The sequence below is a fragment of the Cyprinus carpio genome, chromosome A10 (genome assembly GCF_018340385.1).
Source record: "Cyprinus carpio isolate SPL01 chromosome A10, ASM1834038v1, whole genome shotgun sequence".
Taxonomy (NCBI): domain Eukaryota; kingdom Metazoa; phylum Chordata; class Actinopteri; order Cypriniformes; family Cyprinidae; genus Cyprinus; species Cyprinus carpio.
The window spans coordinates 4,842,040-4,858,036 of record NC_056581.1 but is presented as its reverse complement, the minus strand read 5'-3'; the positions used below and the strand labels follow the sequence as shown (position 1 = coordinate 4,858,036).

At 38.9% G+C, this 15,997-nt stretch overlaps 1 pseudogene; it reads right to left on the bottom strand.

Annotated features, from left to right (window-relative positions):
• Nucleotides 1-7,662: 7,662 nt before the first annotated feature.
• Nucleotides 7,663-14,974, bottom strand: LOC109096377 (annotated as a pseudogene).
• Between the last annotated feature and the right edge of the window lie 1,023 nt (nucleotides 14,975-15,997).

The window sequence follows — 15,997 nt, the reverse complement described above, 5'->3', positions numbered from 1 at the left end:
GTGCCATGCCAGTGGTCGTCCTGTAGGCAAGCATCAGTACCTTGAATTTGATGCGAGTGGCTACTGGTAGCCAGTGTAACCTGATGAGGAGAGGAGTAACGTGAGCTTTTTTTGGCTCATTGAAGACAACCCTCGCTGCTGAATTCAGGATCAGTTGTAGAGGCTTGATAGTACATGCTGGAAGGCCCGTCAGGAGAGCATTACAATAGTCCAGTCTGGAGAGAACAAGAGCTTGGACAAGAAGTTGGGTGGCTTGCTCTGACAGGAAGAGTCTAATCTTCCTAATGTTGTATAGGGCAAATCTGCAGGACCGGGTCATTGTAGCAATATGGTCTGTGAAGCTTAACTGATGATCCATCCATTCTGGCTGTCCTGGAAGGAGTTATGGTTGACGAACCCAGCTGTAACAATGGGTTAGCTGGAACCACCAGCAGTTCTGTCTTAGTAAGGTTGAGCTGAAGGTGATGGTCATTCATCCAGCTTGAAATGTCACTCAGACAGGCTGCAATGCGAGCAGCTACCGTCGGATCATCTGGTTGGAATGAGAAGTAGAGTTGAGTGTCATCAGCATAGCAGTGATAGGAAAAGCCTTGCTTCTGAATGACGGATCCTAATGACGTCATGTAGATGGAGAAGAGAAGTGGTCCAAGCACTGAGCCTTGAGGAACCCCAGTAGCAAGAAGTTGTGACTTAGAAACTTCACTCCTCCAAGACACCCTGAAGGATCTATCTGAGAGGTAGGACTTAAACCACAGGAGTGCGGTTCCAGAGATGCCCATCTTTCTGAGGGTGGACAGTAGAATCTGGTGATTAACGGTGTCAAAAGCAGCAGACAGATTCAGCAAGATGAGTACTGAGGATTTGGAAGCTGCTCTTGCCAGTCGCAGGGCTTCAGTAACCGAGAGCAGGGCAGTCTCAGTTGAGTGGCCACTTTTGAAGCCAGATTGGTTGCCGTCCAGGAGGTTGTTCTGTACAAGAAACATAGAGAATTGGTTGAACACAACTCGCTCAAGTGTCTTTGCAATGAATGGAAGTAGGTTTTGAATGGTCTGTAGTTTTCTAGAAGTGCTGGATTTAGAGATGGTTTCTTAAGCAGTGGGCTTACCCAAGCCTGCTTAAACACTGAGGGAACTGTACCAGAGTGAAGAGAGGTGTTGATAATGTGAGTAAGTGAAGGTATTACTGAAGAAGAAATGCTTGAAGGAGGTGAGTGGGAATAGGATCAAGTGGACAAGTAGTAGGATGACTGGACAGGATAAGTTTGCAAACGTCCGTCTCTGAGAGTGGAGAGAAGGAGGAGAGAGAGTGTGAATTAGTCGTTGTGAAGTTATCCTCAGTCTGCGGTGTGGAGAATTGGTCACTGATGGTTCTTGTCTTATTTGTGAAGAAAACTGCAAAGTCGTCAGCTGTAAGATTTGATGGAGGTGGAGGCGGACTAAGAAGAGAAGAGAAAGTTTTGAAAAGTGTGCGAGAGTCAGAACAGTTGTTAATTTTGTTGTGGTAGTATGATGTTTTAGCAGTGAAGACATTTGCAGAGAAGGAAGAGAGGAGAGACTGAAACACACTGAGGTTGGTAGAGTTTCTTGAGTTTATGCCATTTCCTCTCTGCAGCCCTGAGTTTAGAGCGATGTTCACGGAGAACATCGGACAGCCGGGGGCAGATGGGGTGGTGCGTGCTGGTCTGGATGACAGTGTGCAAAAGTTGTCCAAGCAAGAGGTCAGAGTGGAGCAAAGAGTGTCAGTAACACTGTTCGTGTCCAGAGCTGAAAACTGAGCGAGTGAAGGAAGTGAGGATGAAACCAAAGAGGATAGGTGAGATGGAGAGAGTGAGCCTAGATTCCGTCGAAAGGTGACCTGCGGTGGAGTGTGTGCCACTTCAGGAGTAAGTGCGAGATTAGCAGTTATGAGGAAGTGGTCTGAGGTGTGCACTAGAACAACTAAAGTGTTGTCCATGGAGCAACAGCGCGTGTAGATGAGGTCCAGTTGGTTGCCTGATTTGTGAGTCGCTGTAGTAGACGCTCGCTTGAGATCAAATGAGGCGAACAGAGTGTTAAAGTCAGCAGCCTGGGGTTTATCTAGGTGGATGTTGAAGTCACCAAGCAGTACCAGAGGAGTACCATCCTCAGGAAAGTTTGATAGTAACACATCCAACTCCTCTAAGAAGTTTCCCAGTTGACCTGGGGGACGATAAACGACCACAAAGTGGATGTTAACAGGGTGGGTAATAGTAATTGCATGTGATTCAAATGAACAGTTACCTGTAAGAGATGGTTGAAGATCAAATTTCCATTCTTTTGAGATAAGGAAACCAATACCTCAACCCCTCCCGGTCGTACGGGGGGTGTGGGAACAAGTGATATTAGTGGAGAGGGCTGCGGGAGTGGCAGTGACTTCAGGTTTGATCCAAGTCTCAGTTAGGGCCATGAGGTTGAGACTGGAATGAGTAGCAATAGAAGAAATTAAGTCTGCTTTGTTAACAGCAGACTGGCAGTTCCAGAGACCAACTGGAATAGAGAGTAAAGTAGTAGAGGTCAGAGGGACAGGCTGTAGATTTTTGGGATAGGCCTGCCTCCGACGTACAGTGCGTGCTCGCCGAGTGTTCGTAGTAATAGTAGAGATCTGAAAGCACATAGTGAGTACAAGTGACAAGTGAAATAAGTAGTTGAGAACAAGCTGTACAAAAACAAAAGAAAGGGAAGAAAAGCAATACTCAAGTGCCTTGTCAGTGTCCTTGCTCGGTGGAGTCGCGCAGGTAGAGTCAATGGTCTTTACACACGAGGAGGCTTCACACAAGGGCTGCCGCGACCGCTGCCGCGGTGAACTACCCACTTTTATATTTGCCTGAGTACCTGTTATTGAAGTCAGCTGGCCACGCCTTACTATTTAGCAGACCGAAACTGGGGAGTCCCGCGATAGGCAAATGCGAGAACAAATGCCACTTCAGCACGTATTTACCACGGTAAAAAACACAGTAAATGAAACAAAGTTTCCTAGCAACGACGATCCGCGCTGTAGTCTAATGAGAAAACAAGCCAAAACACTTACAAACTGCTGTCCTTTTCTGTTGCTCGACTGTTTCTCTTGCTTGTGATGGTTGGCATGTTAGCCCATGCAACTTTCACTCCTAAAAGGAGTCAATAAAAAAATTCTTTAAATTCTTATTAATGGACATAAAAAATTACCTCAAGCTGTTTTTTTTTTTTGTTAAAATATGTTTTTATCTAAACGATATAAAACTCTACCATATGGTTGAGATGTCCGTTTATGGTAAATCTTGCTTTACATGTGCAGTACTGTTTCATGGGCTTTTTTGAATAATAAACATACATGTAATGTAAGTAGGTACAAGATACCTCACATTGAATTCACATTGTTTCCAGAGGGATAGCCATTACTAATAGTCTTCTTCTATTAAAGTTTTCTTCTACTACTTGCAAAGCTTCAATGTCAAGAGCATTGTAATTAAAGGGGTCATATGATGCAATTTAAATTTTTCCTTTCTCTTTGGAGTGTTACAAGCTCTTGTTGCATAAAGAGTTTCAAAAAGTCTCAAATCCAAAGAGATATTCTTTATAAAAGTTAAGACTCATCCACGCCCCCAGAAACGGCTCGTTCTAACACGGCCCCACATCTCTACGTCAGTATGTGGGAAGATTGAAGGCATACCTTTTATTCTCGTTGTAGTATTGTTGTTGCCGCCGCCATGTCGTATAGATGCTGTGTGTTTCACTGTGAAAGCGCAACTACTTTATTTGGCCTTCCAAAAGAGGACGATATCCACTTCATCATGCCTGGGGCTGATCCGTGCTGGTCGCTGAGGAAATACATCAACTTTGCACTGTGGATCGCCTCCTTCGTAGAATCCGCCGGCCACGCCATTCTCAAACCGCCCGCCTCTGCTCACTCAAGCCAGCCGCGGCTCACTCTAGACCGCGGCTCACTCTAGGCCTCCGGCCTCTGCTCACTCAAGGCCGCGGTGTGTGACGCTGTTTCGTTGAGTAAGTGAAACTACTTTGTTTTTGCTTTCCAAAAGAAAACACAACTAGAAATCATGTTTATATCACGTTTATAATGGGTTTTATGTTTATGTCTCGTTGCTCCGGCCAATCACAACGTGCTGGATAGCTGGCCAGTCACAGCACACCTTGCTTTTCAGAGCGATGAGCCTTGTAAAAATCGACGCGTTTTAGAAGGCGGGGCATAGAGGAGAAATAATAATGTACAGTATGTGGAAAATAATGTTCTTTTTTAACCTTAAACCGCATAAACAAATTTCATTACACCAAATACACCAAATAATGTTCTTTTTAGCAGCATCATATGACCCTTTAACAATTCATTTAATTCTGAAGTGGATTTGTTATTGTCAGTGAGTCACCACAATCACCTGCCACTACTTACACCAGATCACGCTCACCCGAGTTCTAATTCCCCGCAACTGTCATCTGCAATCAAGCCCACATTCAAAAGCACGCTCCTTCCAGTCACTCACTGTCTGGTCTATTGTTCACTACACTGAACTTCCCAGATGCTCTCTCTGTGCTATTGGGCTATGTCTGCTTAGGCTACTCTTAGATTCCAGAGGTTCCTCCTTTGTTGAGCTCCTTTGTTCCTGGATCCCATACTCAGAGGTGGAAAGAGTACAAAAATATTCTAGTCAAGTAAAAGTACCATTACATTAATGAAATTTTACTTAAGTACAAGTAAAAGTACCAGTCTAAAAATCTACTCAAGTAAAAGTAAAAAGTAGCTCATTTAAAGTTTACTCAGAGTAAAAGTTACTTAGTTACATTTTAACAGTGGGAGGGAGTCAAAAATGGGACAGGCCAAGGGTGTCGAACTCAGTTCCTGGAGGGCTATAGCCCTGCACAGTTTAGATATAACCCTAATTAAACACACCTGATCCAGCTTATCTAATCATTTAGGCTTATTTGAAAACTACATGATATGTGTGCTAGAGCAGGGTTGGAACTAAACTCTGCAGGGCTACGGCCCTCCAGGAACTGAGTTTGACACCCCTGGGATAGGCCTATTAATCTCAAACTAGTTGTTTTTAATGAAAGGAATCAGTTATTTAGAATAATAAGACATTTGGGCTGTTACCAGGCAAATCAGTATCAACAAACTCATCTTTTCGATGCAGACGAAATGCAGAAGATTCATCGGAAGTGGCATTTAAATGTATTTACAGACTGTTTAGTGCAGGACAAGAATGCATTTAACCTGCAGTTACAAATGCATGAATATTGTTTTTATATACAAAACATAAAATGTTGAATACTCAAAATAAAAATAAAATAAAAAGATACTTTAAATGTGAAATTAAAATGGCCAGTATGTGTCAGCAAGTCACTGTTAATAAGTGAGTCATTGCGATTGAACCGAATCATTTAAACAGCTGATTCATTCAGGAACGAAACACTGTCATGTTGCTCAGAGACGCAAAACTGTGCTTTGTTGTAGAAATAGAGCAAAAACAGGCAATATGGTGTCTAAAACGCAAGTCTCTTAATTAACTTGTTTACTGACCTGTTGTAATATATATAATATATATATATATATATATATATATATATATATATATATATATATATATACATACATATATTTAATCATGATGATTTTTGGAGGAAAAGACAGCATTCTTTGTGTGATTTTGCTTTACTATATGAAATTATATAAGTATGTAAATTTTCTACCCCTATATCTTCAATTTTGTGATCATTCTAAATGCATTTCAACAGACTGAATCACACAGTGAAAGAACGCACTATAAATGCACGCGCACATCACAACAATTATGATATTATCGCATACGACATATATTGCACACTCCGCACCACTGTCTTTTTGGCTAATTTGTGCAAAACCTCTTGCTAAAATGTCGAAGCTTCATTTTAACCACCAATGCAGCGATGCAATTATTTAGCTTACCTCTACATGCTTGCGAAAGGTTGATGTGTTGTCGAGATTTTATAAGCTGCTGGTTTGGTCTCCCTAGGCAAGCACAGCTTACGCTGCATATAAAAGCATAAATATGGCCAGGGGTTCACTTCATTTCCTTCGAGTTCAATATGACGGCGTTTCGTTTTCAGCGGTGTCTGCACCACTAACGCCTGTTTTTTTCCAGCTGCATCTTTCTTGTGATTTTAGCGCCAGTTTGCTCTTCTGCCCATTATTTACCTAAGTAGTTTCCAGGGAGCGATTTTTATTTAATTTTTTTTTTTACTCAGTAATTAATGTGTTTTAAAATGTAACGAAGTACAATACTTCAAACAAAATATACTTAAGTAAAAGTAAAATTACAGATTTAAAAAATTACTTTAAAAAGTAGAAGTACACAAAAAAGCTACTCAATTACAGTAACGCGAGTAAATGTAATTCGTTACATTCCACCTCTGCCCATACTCACAAACCTACAAGAGGAAAACCATCTACTTTACCATTCTAAGATTCACAGAACTGTCTTTTGAGTTGGATAGTCATGATTCATTGGTCCAGTTATTCTACTTCTGCGATTCCTGCCAATAAATCTGCTTACCCTTGACTACCTGTTGTCTCCGGCTTGATCTGTGACAGTTATAGGTTACATGACAGCATTAAAGTTTCTTAACCCATAATAATCTATTAAAATATAACTGACTGTTGGTGCATCAAAAGCTTTTTGAAATTTGAGAAGTGAGTCTGCATCTCCTGTGACGTATTAAAGCTCACCATTCAAATGAATGCACAGCTCAGACAAACTGCAATAAAATTAAGAGAATTATTCCTTCACTAATAAATCTCTCAGTAATTAAAACTATGACTATTATTATAGATATGCAACATTTTAATTTTTTTCAAAATGTAAAAATTATAAACTTTTAAAACACATTTTCCCATTTTAATAAGGTACACTTGTAAAAAATTAGCAGTGGCTGGGACAGACTTTCAGTATCATCTTCACTTAAAATGGTACAATCTAATCCTGTTTACGTTTAAGCTTGCACCTGAGCAGGTTTGAGCTCACGGACCTGTTGCTATGACAGCAACTCCGGGATGACCTTGGAAGAACCTAACAATCCTGGATCATGTCAAATCATCAACAATCAAATCCAGCTAACTGAGTAATCCATGTACGAAGAACAAGCCCCTGGTTATTGGTAAGAGAGGAAGGAAGTTTGATTTGGTTTTCATCTTTGTTTTGTGTATAGGTTTATCATCTCTAATTCTTAGTTAGTTGTGTCTTGTTTGTTATTTTAAGCTATATGTGGCAACCCACGGGTGTATGTAGAGGATAATTTTGCCAAACTACGCCACTCTGGAAATCCCACCCAGAGAAATTGGTCCCTCTAAAGGACACGCAAGTTCGTCCACCAAATAAACGCTCAGAGACATGGGCAACAATACAAAACCATTTACTTCATTAAATCAGAGTCCCTTTAAAACAATCATTAAAACATATCGGCCTCAGCCAAAGCACAGCGCATCATAAAAGTTTAGCTCTACAAATGTCACAGGAACACCAGCTAACTGGGGCTTACCAGCAGGGTCAGGCTGTCAGAAATCATTCCTTTTACCAGTGCACGCAAACACACACACACACACACACACACACACACACACACACACACACCACTTTCCAAAGATGCACACAGCACACTGTGAATAACACCACCACCACTAGAAGGGAATAGAGCCGGCCTCCCTGCCTTTGGCACCCAGATCCTGTGACACAAAAACAGAGCAATCTCAATAAAGTATCACTAAGATACACACAGAATTATTAAACATGACACTGAACTGCCCTCATGTTAATTTAAACTAATTGACAAAACACAAACAATAAGAATTAACCAAACTGCAAAAGAAATAGACAAGGCCTATTTGCCCTCAAATAACAACGAATAAGTTCAAAAAAATCAAGAGGATGCACAATAGAAACAGTTAGTTTTTAACAGTTTACAAAAAAAAGAAAACAGCAAAACAAAAATACAACTAGAAAAATACAAAAGGAGAAAAAGATCACATTTAACACAATATACAATTAATCAAACAGCCAACAAAATGATGAGCTGCAAAATAAACCCAAGAACGAGGATAAGGTTCTTTGGAAAATAGGAATCAACTAAAAATAAATACACAGAAAACTAATAGAAAATACGAAGACAAAGAAGAGCAGAGAATATCACTTTTAACCAAATATAAATAAAGATAACAAACAAAACAAACTATAAAGCAAAATCAACACAAAACAAAACAGCAGTGTTATCCGTGGGCAGGACGTGAAACGCGCCCGGACTAGCAGTCAACACTTTCAATATTTCAAGGGGAGCACCGATGACGCATCTGATGTATGCATAGTCACACACAACAACGGCAGCCACAGCAGCAGTGCGAGACCCGCACGAGAAACAGAACAGCTGATTCGAACGATACGCGAGGGAAAGGCAATCATGCAATCGGAGCTTACTCTCTCCAATGTCCACACCTGATGCCGGAAGCAGCCACAGTACAGCGTTCGCGACGCGTTAGTGACGTTGACAATGACGCTGACCTCAAGCACAGGTCTACCGCCCTTTATATCCCCATAATGACAGCCAATTGGCTTACGACCCACATAATTATTAGGGAAAGTAATGGGCTTCCCCACCACATATACTTCACTTGACTGAGACCCAGTTTTCTGTCACAACTAATTATTATTATTATGTTATCTTTTCCTTTTAAAGAATCGTGTCAAGTTTTCACTCTGGGGCTGAGGACTGAACTGTGTTCTCCTAGTTCTCTTTTTCATTTTAATATTACTTTAATCCATTTTAATGTACTTTTCTTTGTTATGCTTCCCACAAATCCTCTAGACTAGAAAGGAGGGCGTAAGCACTGTTGAGAATCTCTTGCATCGAGCTGAACAAACAAAACTTAGTATTTGACAAGAGTAATGCTTATTTAAAGACTATGAGGAAGTGATGAGCATATATAAAATTGCAAGTGAAAAAGTGAACATTGTGAGATAAAATCTCCCTAACCTTTGGAATTCCAAGATTCTTAACTCATAATATCAATACTTCATACATTATGTTTATACATATAATTATACACCCAGTGGTTATAGAGAAGACATCTTTTGGACTACTGAAAAATAACACCCATTCACTGCCATTATAAAGCTTGGAAGAGCCAGAACATTTTTAATATAACTCCGATTGAATTTGAAAGAAGACAGTCATACACACCTGATGTCGTAAGGATGAGTAAATTATGGGGTAATTTTCATTTTTGGGTTAACTATCCCTTTAACAGATGCTGTTAATAACTATACCCAATACGCCACCCTGGAACTTTGCGATTGATTTAAAACGCTGGGTATCCAATGGTCCACAAATATAGGGAAATGACAGATAGTGAGGATTTACTATTTGATTGTAATTTATTTATTATTATTATAGGTGAAATGGGTGCTTCTTAACCAATGTTTCCATATGGGTGAGGAACAGTCCTGAATGAAACATCCCTATCTGACATGGAAAACATTTGAAACATTCAACATGAAAACATTCTGTTAACATCCTAAATATCCTCTAACATTGCTATTTGACCATAGAATAACCAATATGGATCATCCCCCTGAAGCAGTGGTTCCCAATCCTGGTCCTGGAGAACCCCCAACCCCCAGCCCTTTTGGCTGTATGTCACATCACTTTCACGTCATCACGTGACGTGGCTACGCCACTGGTTTGTAAACATTCATTCTCATTTAACTCTGTCTCCATTCGTTTGTATTTTTTAAATATATAAAACCATTTATTTTATTTGGATTAATTTGTCTTTTAGTATATTTACCAACTGTTATAATTTCTATTTGTGCAGGTCAGTTATGACCAATAGGTAAAATTGAGCTGCAAAAAACTTGAGATAGCTGGGCGGTGCCGTGGGGCGCTGCTGCAAATATTTGAGTGACTCCTCCCCTAACAGATGTAATCTCGCTCCAAACTTTTGATCCCTGACAACACACTTACATCACGGAAACATCTATTTGACATCCGCATTTATTAGTGTTTGCTCATCTGCAATATGTCTGTAGGACGTTTCCTATCAGATGTCAAATAGACATTTAGAAAATGTTTTTAAGATGTTTATGACTTAGAATGAATGTAAAACTGACCTCTTAAAGAAGTCAATCATATGTTTGTAAACAGCAGATTCTTTTCAGATTAAGTGATCTTTAACAGACATCTTGCAGATGTAGGCTACATGTACTTTCTGGGATATAACTTGAAAGCTCTGCTTCTTCTGTTCATGGTGAACATCCTGAATGATTTGTTTTGTGGTGTGCAAGGGTTGCTTCCTTGATTTGTTTAATAGAAATCCGGCACCTTTGTTGTTGTAAAGAGTTTTAGTCTGGTTCATTAATAATCATTCATTCTAAACGACCATCCACATGCCTGAAATGAATTACGGTAACATAAAACATGACCAAATCCATCTGCATATATAAGGGCTTTCCGCACAACCTTTCCTTTAAAGCCTTTCTTTATTCTCAGCAAACATGACGCTCTCTAAAGATGCACTATTCTAGTGACATTCAGGTGACATTATACTCTCCCTTTAACCATCAAACATTAAAAGGAAATTTAAAAGGCTAAAAGCATTAACAAATTACTACAACAGACCATGAACACCCCAAAAAGCTCAATTATTTCCAATTTAAGCAATTTTATGGATGTGTTAAATTTCACTGTAGTAATAGGCCTATATGTCTATATTATGTACTTAACCAAAAATATTCAGTATCTGGAACATTGAGTGTGTTAATATTTCAAAGTGACATATGGGCTGTGTTCGAAATGGCACTCTAGCTTACTGCTTACTGCCCAGTACACAGTGTATACTGCCTACCTGAATACTGTGTGAAACAGTATACAATAAGCAACAAAATGTTTCAGAGTAGTATGCTACAGTGTTGTCATATGACAAACACTGAACATTTTTTCAGCAAAGCTGTCGAGGCTGTAACCAACAAATAAATGTGCTAACCATTCTTTATACAAAGACTTGTTAATAAGGATTCATAGTAGTAAATAATGCTATATTGCCCAGTTGAACTCATTTCATGATTAATTAACTTCACATACTGAACAGAACTGAATCAACACTGAGCTGTCTTTAACTGAACAATGATAGGCCTATTATTTTCTTTTTGGCAGTTATACTAAGTTTAAAAAGTTACATATTCTAGTTACACCAAGTGCAAATAATGATTTTTTTACACTAAAATAGCAGTATTTTCTTTAGGCTAAATGTAGATAGTAGTAAGGTGACAGATATTTATATTTCAGTACTGTAGTGCATTATAAAACAGTTTATACATATTGAGTGCAAATTCATATTTATTAATATTATTAGATGGATGCCACCTTACTGGGACAATAAAGCCCTTCCTACACCTATCATACCCAATAACACGGTATTATTAATTAGGTGTTTTATTTCCTCTTTACAAATATTTATTTTATTTTTGTTAAAAACAAATGCCTTTCCGATCTGATATGTGATGGGAAAAGGAGAAGAATGAGTTTGGTAAAATGCGGATTCGACCTCAGGTCAATTGTGTCAATCACTTCACATTTAATTTGTTTTCCCCCTAAAGTCCCTTTAAAGCCTTGTACACATTGCATGATTTTTGGCTGTCCCAGGTTGCATATTTATTTGCTGGTCAGTAGACATGGTTTGTAGCAGCAAACATATTGTGCGATGATCATGCTGAATTTCTGACATTGTCAGAAAATGATCGAAGGCTATCTTTGGTCCCAAGTCCGTGAAAACAGCCGTCTTTGAACCTCTCTCACATGTACGACATAGGACCACCGTTTAGGAGCCATGATCACAGAAATTGCCACAATTGTTTCACAATGCCAATCTTTCATCTTGGACAGCCAAATATTTTGGAGTGTGTCCTGGGCTTAAAACATAAAACTGTTTCCATTTTTTTTTACCAAACATAAAAACCACAACTGCTAAAGTGTTCGTCAAGTCAATTCTTTTTGTAACTGTGATCAAGTAAGAAATAATAACTTCTTAAATCAATGCTTTAACTGAAGAAATGAAAGTAGTAATTACATTTTTTGGCTGGAAAACTTGAAAATGCAGCAATGCACTGATGATACATTAAGCATGGTTTTAAATAGCACTTTTCTGGCACTAACCCCACAAAACACAACAGTGGCCAAAAGTGATGTTCGAAAGATTTTTTTATGACTCTACATTACGCTTAAACCATCAAAATATGAGGAAAAAAAATCACTGACCAGTGTTGCCAAATGCTTTCAACTGAAGGTAGCTAAGACAGGTCACTAAATGTTGCGAGATGACATCATAACGGCGAGTTTAACTGATCTATTTAAATATAAATATAGATCAGTGGGAGAGACTCGGAATCTAGATAAATTTGCTCCAAGAATTTGATTTGTTGCTAGGCTTTTCAAAAAAAATCTCAAAAGGGGTGAGGAAGTCACTAAATCTAGTGACAAAAATCTCTAAATCAACAACACTGACAACATAATCAGTTATTAATATTTTGTTGGTTCTCTCTTGTTTTTGCATATGTTCATAATTTCTTATGACAGCATGGCCAAAAATTATGACCACACAATTTGGCATGTTTCACTGCATTATCACAAATAAAACAACTGACTCTAAGCAACTATGCAATATGCTTGCAAAATCTTTTAATCTTTTGGCCACTTGTATTCTTAAGTCTAAGAATTAAGTATTAGAATTTTGACACACTTAATCTGAGTGATTTTATACAAACAGCCGGAGGTGTCCTCTCTTTAGAGAGTTGTTAAGATGAGACATCCACTCTTAAGAATTCCCCATAGCTCCTCCTAGGGAATGCAGCGTCTCGTTCCCTAGTCACAGGGAACCATAGTTACATGCGTAACCTGAGATGTTTTCCGTTCTTGTCAAGTTCTGAAGGATCTAAAGATTCTTCATAGCAATTTGTGTGTGCGCAGCTTCAAGGGTGAAAATGCTGGTTTAAGGACTTAATTTTATATATTTTTTAATTGCACACCTTTTTTTTCATGTTTCTATATATGTATATATACACTCAGTTGAATCATTTTATATGATTTACTGTACGCTGGAGGTATGAGAATTTCTCCATTTAAAGGATTTTAATGTTACAGGATGGTGTTGTGAAGCAGTAATTTCCCATTGCTTTCACTTTGGAAAAGTAATAGTTTTTGAATTTGCTGCTCAGACCAAGTCTGAGAAAGATGCACAATCATTTTTCTCCTGTTTCCTGTTCTTCTCCTGGTTGGTTTTCCCTCTTGTTTAATAGGAAAGTCAGTTCATAACCAGTATGTCAGAGAAAATGCAGTGTTAACTGGTTTTGGATATCAGAGGGTATCTTTGACAGGATCTGCTAAAGTGATTGAAGCCAACATTCCTCACGTCAGCGGGATCTAACACAACATTTTGAATTAAAAGCTCTAAACAATGCAGGCTATACATTAGATTAATAGATAGACAAACATGTATTAAAATTCTAATCAGACATTAGAAATAAGACATGAACAATCTGAATAAATGTCTTTTTTTAAATAGTGTCCATTTGCCATTTGCTGCAATGACAGATAAAGTACATTTACGGACGGAGCCATCAACACACACGACCCACAGCACTCCCAGGTCAAAGCTCACATGTTTGTGGCCATTGGGACAGGCAACCATTGAGATCCAGTCTGTGCCATCGGGTTTGGAGCGAGTGACTCCAGTTCTGCCAAAGACAAAAAGGGGCCGGGGGGTTCTCTGGGTTCGGGCTCTATCCTGAACTCGGAGCCCTCCCTCCCTCCCTCCAGACAGCATGCCAAATATGCTACTAATTGCTCTACCATATTATATGTTAGTGTGAACTCGTGAACAGCTGTATGGACCACAGCTGTAGTACTTCAGCTTTCCATTAAGTTGAACCCAAGGAGTGTTACTGGATAGCCATTTGTTGTTAGCATCCATATTTAAACAGTATATGTCTTCATGCATATTGACACCCGCAATGATCTGATCACCACCAGCATCCACCTGTTTGAGAAGCCCTAACACCACAGTCAACAGGTCCGATGAAAGATTAGTCAATTTAATAAGAATCATAAAATGATGTCTTCGGTACTTTGGCTATTTTACAACATGTAAATTCATGACTGCTTAAACTTGTCTTTTGTCTTAATTTTGTTCATTGTAACTCTTCACCTAGAAACTGAATGAAGGAACCACTCTGATACTTAAAGATGTTGTTTGCTGTATTAACCCCCAGCTGACCAGCAGGACCAACACTGAAGTGCTTTAGAGACCCACTGATCTTTGTGAAGACATTATCAATCAGGATGAATGTCTCATTAAGATTGTTCACTCCAACCACTGAACCAGATCCAGCATCTATCTGCTTCAGGTTACCATCCATCGTGATACAGTTTAAAGCTGTGAAAAATAATAATGATCGCCAGGAATAATCAAGAGCTCAGGAATCAGTAGTCACTGGGTTTTCTCCTCTTATGAGATGCACTAGAAACTTGCATTCAGTATATGTAAATGTTGTTGAGGGAGAGCTTATTTAGCCCTTCCAGCCGGTCACTACATGTCACGTCGGTGACCGACGAATTGGGATTTCGCTTCGAGAGCCCAATCTACTTCGAGTGTGAACTAAACGAGACAATGGACATTGACGATGACTGCATCCAGCTGCCGCTGATCACAGCGTGAGCATAAAAAAAAGCAGATGCAACAAGGGCCAGATTAACAAAAGGGTGGGGCTGAAGCCCCAGGGCCCAAGCATGGAGGGGTCCCGTGATTGGCTGTGGAGTAGATTGACTGGAGCGCCAATCGCGAAAACACCCAACCACGCCCCCTTATTAGCGCTATTATTTAGTGGAGTTTTGCCGTAAATTCCATGTATTAGAGATTGAAACGTCACGTTTGAATTTGGTTTACCCATCCAATGTATTTATTCTATTTAAAAAGTTGAGAGAGAGGTCTCAAAAAAAGAAAACCGTAAAAGGCAGATCAAACATAGGCTAGTCAGTAAAATCCCCAGCTATCAGGTTATTTTAGTAAAGCTGATGATCTAGAAGTTATGGAACAGCAAGTGGACAGTGGACAGGGAGCAGATAAAAACAGCGCCAGCGTCAACAGATTTTAGGTTAGTTTGATTATTAAACAGATGTAACTTATGTATTTGGCTTTTTGTGTTTGAACAAACTATATATTCCCAGCAAGCAGTTTTGCGTTTAAAAGACGTATATTAGCCGTCTAAACACAGCCCAGGGGTCTCATTTGTAAAACTCTCCGTAGATTTCATCCTAAAAGTGTACGTAAGCTAGATTTTGCGTACGCACAAAAGTTTTCAGATTTAAAAAACCATGCGTTAGGCAGAAAATGTGTATAAATTCCTTTATAAATCCCAGTCAGGGAAGATTGTGCGTACGTGCATCTCCACCTCGTCTCCTCCCCGAAATCACCATATGTGGAGCTTACAACGCCTTGTTTTACTATGCATAACCTCATCTGCATATCATTTCCATGCATATTCCCATGCACGTGACACCATGTTTAACACCGAGACATTAAGGAAATATGAGATGAAGACTAAGCTATTTGTGCCATACACATTAATTTTGATTGCTAAAAATTATCCAGTATCCTTGTTATGTTTTATAAAAAATATATGAAAATATCCATAGAAACAAAATGGTTTAAAGTTGTTCTCAGACATATTTTTAAATAGAATAATGTTAATCTAACAATAAAAGAAAAGAGGGAATCACTCGCTGCACTTCATTTAACTGCATTTGTAGATTTAATAATCGATTTATTTGTAATGAACACACTTAATTTATTTTTACTTTTTTTTTCGTACATGAATGCTTTAGTTTAGATATAAAATGATAAAGGTAGCTAATGCATTATTTGTTTCTATGTTCTACCGTTTTTTGTTGTTGTTGTTGTTGTTGTTTTTTGT